Raw genomic sequence first — 7,355 nt, 5'->3', positions numbered from 1 at the left:
TGTTGTGAATTCCTCTCTTTTAATTGCAGAATAATTGCTGTGCTGCGCTGCTGTTTTTCAAAATTAGATTCATCATACTTCACCGCCGGCTTTGCTGCAACGCCGCCACAACAGATCTATTGCCTCTTGTACGCTTACTCGCAAATCACGGAAAAAAGAAAAAAAAGAAAAAAACCCAAAACAAAACGCATTTGTTGCTAAAATAAAAAAGCCTCGGTGCCTCTGCTTTATCAGGCTACCTGCTGTTCCAACCGCTGTCCAGGGCTCGCATTAGTCTCCATCACCATCTCAAGGCCTGTCAATCATCTCCCCCCGCAGTGACACGCTGCTTTGCTTTGTGTGCGTGTGTGTGTGTGTGTGTGTTGGGGTGGCGGGGGGGCTGGTGAGTCCCATTACAGTATTCTGATGACAATCTGTCAAGTGAACTCAGCCATATGACCGTGCGCGGGCGTGCGCATGTGTGTGGGTTTCAACAATCATTACTCCTCAGACGGTACCACAAAGCACCATGGGAGGAAGGCGCAGCAGCTGAAAGTACGCGGGAGAGAGAGAGAGAGAGAGAGCGAAAACAGATTGAACGTATGATATTATATGCTATTATGCGTTATGGAGGGTTAATTATTGCGATTTACACCGTGCAGGAGGATTTGGATTCAGTGTGGTTTTCATAGATGAGATTGAGATCGGGCTTCTCTGGAGATTGATTTCAGTCTTGACATAGGAGTTTGCTGTCATCACTCACCAGCCTCGCCCTGTCTGACCCCTGTGTGTGTGTGTGTGTGTGTGTGTGTACTCAGGTACGTGTGGTAGCAAGGAACTGCATGCTGAAGGTAATTCAAAGATAACTGGATTACCATGCCAGTGCACACACACTCACACAGGTGCCTAATGTTGTTGTTTTTTTTCCTTTTTCATCACACCTCCTTTAATCACGATTTTTCCGCGCGACACCTAATTTCTTAGTGCAGACATTCATGCATGATCACGGGATGGGGGGTGGGGGGGGTGGAGGGGGTTTGGGTCGGGTCGGGTCATAAACGCGGTACAGTTTCTGCACGGCGCTGCTCCACATAGCGGGAAAAAAAAAAACGGGGCGGGGGAGTCAAGTTCTCCCCTCCCAAAAAAAAAAACACTGCAAAGGAGCAATTCTCTCCTATTCTCTTTTAACTCCTTTTGTTGTTGATGCTGTTAAACAGCGAACGAGTCCTTTAGCGGTTTCTTGCTCTCATTCCGGCGGTTGTTGAATAGTTTATTCGCGCTGAGACAAAGAGACCTCTCCTCTCTCTCTCTCTCTCTTTCCTCCCTGCCTCCCTGTTATCTTCTGCCACGTTCTCTGTTCTCAGCCCTCGCACTTTTTCCTCTCGTCTGTTCCTCCGGCCGCGGAGGGCCACACGCGGCGAGAAGAGCGGCGATATCGCTTGACACTAAAAAAACTTACGGCTGCTGTGCTGTGTAGCTGAGTCAAATGATGATGCTGGGGCTCGAGAACGCTTTTTTGTAATAACACAGCATGATAAAGTATGTCTTGTATGCAGTGCTTAATTTGTGCTGGATCCTGTTCCGGCAGGATCCGGCACAAATTTGTGTCAGGTTTTGGACTACCTGCATTCTGGTACTTGTAATTTTGTAATATAATTGGTTGAGTGAAGGGCTGTAAGCACCACATCAACGTGGGCTTTTCAAAACCAGCGCGGTCCAGCTGAGTGTCGCATTTAGGCCGACTTCTAGCTGCATGCCATGACCGTGACACGTTTTATTGCTGTCATTTCATTATTCGCTGACATTGTTTCCTACGTTCAAAGTAGATATCCTATGAAAGTATTTGTGTTGAATATTAATGCGCAACTACTCGAGCCAGAATTTGTCTGGTAAATGGTTGAAGCCATTGCAGTGTCCTTGATGTGTGTAGGCTATGATTAGGATCTCACAGCCAAGTATGTGGGCATTTTTATGTTAGTTATATCTTTAGTCCAGTGGTTCCTTTTTCATTTCAAGAACCCCTAATTTAGTCTACATTAGAGCCACAGACCCTCATTTGATGAGAATTTCGCCCTCGTACCCAAATCTGAGAATATTTTTATTGTTAGATATGATTTAGTCCAGAATTCCATGACTATCTGTATTGTAGGTAGAGAGATTACAGAGAAACTATGACTATAATAGTCATTCTTGATTGTGTTAACTTCTTGTAAATGAAATAATGAAGTTTAACGATTCATCATTTTGCTGGGGACCCCCTGGAACCCCCTCAAGGACCCCTGGTGGTCCCCGGACCCCACGTTGAGAACCACTGCTTTAGTCCACTACTTGAAGGGCAGGTTTGTAAAAACCCATCGGTTTGGACAAAATGAGCATTATGCAGTATGTATAATCAAATATTGTTATAAGTCCCCAGTAGTCGGAGCTCTAAGGTCATACAGTCCGTCATTTAGTAATGTTTAGGCTGTTAGGTCTACAGTAAGCTGTATGGCTGTACTGAGCACCACTGTGCCTCCAATGCACTTGTTGTCTTGATATGTTCCGGAACCGTTTCCCTCCAGACCGACTCGCGGGAACACCGACCCCTCGGTGTCCCGGGACCTCGTCATTTACAAAATGAAGCACTGTGTGTATATGCTGCAACATGCAGTAAACCAAACCTCAAAACAGCTACAAGTGGTATTTTTTCGGGAGCCACATCCAAAAGCAACCGCTTCGACAAAACATTATAGGGGGGGGGAAACAGTGCCTGGGTTTACACGGGTGCATGTTGTGTTTAAAGTGACCTTGCTCAGAGGGGGAGCGCGTGGCGTGTTAATATCAGAATACAGCACAGAGGTCACATTTAAAGACTCTTTAATCCTATCATCCAACAGGCAGCCGTCCAAAAAAGCTGATGCAGGAGAGGAGGGTCAGAGAACACGGCGCTCTCTCTCTCTCTTCTCTCTGTGTTTCTCTCGCTCTCTTCTCCTCCCCCCCCCCCCCTCACACGCTCTCTTTTGTCTCTCTCCCCTCAAACAAACCCTTTTTTCTCTTCTCGAGTACCCACTTTTAACTCACTTTTTTTTTTTTTTTTTTCACACACACTCGATATGACAGTCCTGTCTGTAAACATTCATTGTTTTTTCAGCCAGACTAGCGTTATCACCCCCCCCCAAACCCCCCACACCCTCCACCCAAACAAAGCCATCCGCTAAGCCCTTCGCTATCAGCTCGCCCGGCTGATATCAGATACATGTCATTCCCCACTTTTTTTTTTTTACAAGGGCATTACGTCACACACACACACACACACACACACACCGTATGCAAACGCCGCTTTTCATCAAACACCGTTAAAACGCTCACCCTCCAGGCGAGAACCCCTTCGCATAATCTTAAAAACAAACAAATCAAATGTCGGGGGCGCGTGCGAGAGGAAGAGGGAAGGGAATTTTCATTTCCAGCAGTAGGCGAGCAGCCGGGGCTCCGGTGGATCCACTCGAATATGATTTTGCGCAACGTGGGCCAGCAATAACCCGGGGCTGTTTTGGAAACCTCCGTATAAAATGAAAGCTCAGTTTGTTCCTGTGAGGTCCTCTCGATGGAATTGTGAGGAGAGGGGCTGGGGGGGGGATTGGTTTTCCCCACACACACGAATGTAATGAGGAGTGGCGTAAATGGAATGGGCGAGTATCAAAGAATAAAAGGGCCATGATGTGGCACGGTATGGCCCGCCGCACCTTCACCGGCGAGTCGCGTAATTATGTTATTTCAGCCATCAAGGGTTTGGGGATTTTGCTTTTGTTTTGTTTTGGTGTTTTCATAATCCGCTGTTTACTCTCACAGCGCCGAGGTAATCATAATTTTCAAGTTAAATTAAAAACTGTATAAGCTTTCATAAGCACTCTTCCTTCTTTTTTTTTTGCAAACATCTGTTATGGGGCCCTCAAGGTTTGGGAAACGGCTCTCCGGGGTAATTTACAGTCAGCATATGCCCCCCACCCCCCACCCCCCACCGTGCACAAGCCTTGCCTCAGCCTTGTCATATGACATACGATTTTTCACTCGAACTTTCTATCAAAAAAAAAAAAAAAAACCCAAAAAATATATCCGGAGCATTTGTCCGGGAACCTGCAAGGTTTCCATCAATAGAGAGGGAAAGCACGGAGATTGCAATTTGTCATTTAAACGGCGCTTACGACAAGGTCCTGTTTATTTCTCTGGGGGGAAGAAATATCCGTTTTGAAAGTATTTTCGGTCTGGCAATACAAGGGAGCGGGGAGCGTTCCAAACTAATGACCATTCCGATGAGGTACAGCCACCGCGGTTCGAACTCCATAACGCTTCTACGCCCACTGCGCGCCGTAATGGCAGGCTATATTCATTAGGCGCCGTTGGATATCAACTATTTCCGCTGACAAAATGCTTAAATATTCTGTGATGACTCCTGTAATATGTAAGGCAGGTCTAATGTCCTATCGTTTCTCCGCCGAAAGGGCCGTGCAGGCTAGTCGACTGCAGCCGTTTCTCATGCAATGCACCGTTTAGTTAAAGCATAATCTTAAAATGGAGGTCCACTGAGATCAATGAGGCTGCATGACACAGTAGCAATGCCTCAGAAACACTGCTTTTTACCTTGAACTTCTGTTTTTAATCTTGTCTTTTCCCCTTCTTTTCCCCAAAATTCTCTAAACCAAAACCAAAATTCTCTAAACCACCCCGAAACTGACACAAATTAGACCACGGACCCCCATTTTTGCTTTTAGATGTTTTATTACAGAAAGTGTATGAAACCCATGACCAAAATAGTCATACATTCTGTCATTGTGTTACTTATGGATGGAATTATAGTGAAAATAAATGATTCCCCTTTTTTGCTGGGGACCCCCTGGAAGCCCCTCAAGGACCCCTGGGGGTCCCCGGACCCCACTTTGAGAACCACTGGAGAACAAAACGATACAGAAATACTTTTGTACCTGCAGCCAGAGTGAGCGTGTGTGTGTGTGTGTGTGTGTAGAAGCACTTTGTCATGACCTTCTTAGGAGTTTTTTAATACAATTTTGAAATGATAATGATCCTTGTTTTAAAGTATTTGTTTTGATGTCTTATGAATCTGTATTGCTGTGATGTCTTGTTTTTAACTTTGGATTGCTGAATGCTGAACTTCTTAGGAATTGTTGTAATAATATTTTGAAATTATAATGATACTTGTTTTAAAGTCTTTGTTTTGATGTCTTATGAATCTGTATTGCTGTGATGTCTTGTTTTTAACTTTGGATTGCTGAATTTTTAACTTTGTTTTTAACATTGGATTTACCCTTGGGTACTAATAAAGAAACCTTGACCTTTCACTATAGGAAATGCAATAGCGGGCATTTGTGACCTCTTTCAGATGCGTTTTTTGAAAATGGATTAAATTATAGAACGCATTGAGCACCTCAATCCAGCGAGAAATCTAAATAGGTCACCGTTACAAGCCTTGCCCTTTTCCAGAAAAACCCCTGACTCAGGATTTAGGGTTAAATTCATTGAGGAAACCGCTCCAAGTCTAGCAAAAGTATAAAGATTTAAACACAGGGATCCATGTTGGACGACCACCAGTCCAGCGAAGGGAAGCATGATAATAACATGCTCATCCTCGCAAAAATCCCCCCCCCCCACCCCCGAGGTGAGAGCGCCATGCATAATGTTAAAAGACCGAATGGAGTGATGAGGCAGCAAGTCGAAGGCATTTTCATTACAAGGCTCCAGCGGATACGTTTTCGAATTTGACTTGCGCGACGTGGGCAAGAAATGTCCTCCGGCTATTTGGAACCTCTTGTGCGAAATGACAACTCTTTTTTTTTGTTTGTTTTGTTTGTCTACATTCCTCTCAATGGGCGAGTGGGAAGCATGCCGGGCATGGAAAAACAGATTTTGGATGCACCTGATACTCCTAAGTACCTGCGGAACAGCTGACTGCTGCCTCAGAAACAAAGCTCTTTAGTGGAAATGAGTCAATTCATGGGAAACCGCGATTGCAAATGTTCCTGCAATTGATGAAAATTGCTGAATGACTCACAGAATTCTTGAACTAAACGCAATGACTCACAGAATTCTTGAACTAAACTCAATGACTCACAGAATTCTTGAACTAAACGCAATGACTCTCAGAATTCTTGAACTGAACTCAATGACTCTCAGAATTCTTGAACTAAACGCAATGACTCTCAGAATTCTTGAACTGAACTCAATGACTCTCAGAATTCTTGAACTAAACTCAATGACTCTCAGAATTCTTGAACTAAACGCAATGACTCAGAATTCTTGAACTAAACTCAATGACCCACAGAATTCTTGAACTAAACGCAATGACTCAGAATTCTTGAACTAAACGCAATAACTCACAGAATTCTTGAACTAAACTCAATGACTCACAGAATTCTTGAACTAAACTCAATGACTCACAGAATTCTTGAACTAAACTCAATGACTCACAGAATTCTTGAACTAAACTCACTAAGTTGCCGCTTTGAATTCAATCCCTCGATCGCTTTTGCTATGAGAAAACATCAAACTAGGCCTCTTCCTCACAGAATTCTTGAACTAAACTCAATGACTCACAGAATTCTTGAACTAAACTCAATGACTTACAGAATTCTTGAACTAAACTCACCAAGTTGCCGCTTTGAATTCAATCCCTCGATCGCTTTTGCTATGAGAAAACATCAAACTAGGCCTCTTCCTCACAGAATTCTTGAACTAAACTCAATGACTTACAGAATTCTTGAACTAAACTCACCAAGTTGCCACTTTGATGTTTTCTCATAGCAAAAGCAATCGAGGGATTGAATTCAAACTAGGCCTCTTCCGTTTGCTTAATCGGAACTTAATCTTTAACAAAATCTTCAGAGTTTGCTTTTCAGCCCTCACTGCAGCACTTGCTGTAACTTTGTGTAACTGCCTGAATTGCTTGTTCCCCCCCCGAGAGACGGGCCTGGCAACCGACTGCAGTGCCGGGATCTAGACTCTCGCCCTGTCTTTTAGAGGATACAGGAGGTTTGATGAGATGTGGGAACTCCCCGGCCTCATCTTTCTTGAGGATTTCGCCAGCCGTTGTTCAGGGGAGCCTGGGACAAAAAAAACGAGCACTTGGCCTCTAAACATCTGCTCGCTCACTTTCTGTTATGATGCCGTCGCTATATCGGGCCACCTAGCTGAGCTTTGTATATGTGTGTGTGTGTGGGTATGCATGTCAGCTATGTAGACTGCCCATCAAAAGTTTAGACACACCATATTTTTCTTTATTTTTTACTATTTTCCACATTTTAGAATAACAGTAAAGACATCTAAATCAGTAATTCTCAACCTTTTTCATACCAAGGACCGCAAATTTAGTCCACATTAGGGCCATG

The sequence above is a fragment of the Centroberyx affinis genome, unplaced genomic scaffold (assembly GCF_046629955.1).
Source record: "Centroberyx affinis isolate AG114_WGS23_722 - 3 ecotype Tasmania unplaced genomic scaffold, CSIRO-AGI_Caff_v1 ptg006642l_1, whole genome shotgun sequence".
NCBI lineage: Eukaryota > Metazoa > Chordata > Actinopteri > Beryciformes > Berycidae > Centroberyx > Centroberyx affinis.
Note: the sequence above shows the minus strand (reverse complement) of the source record.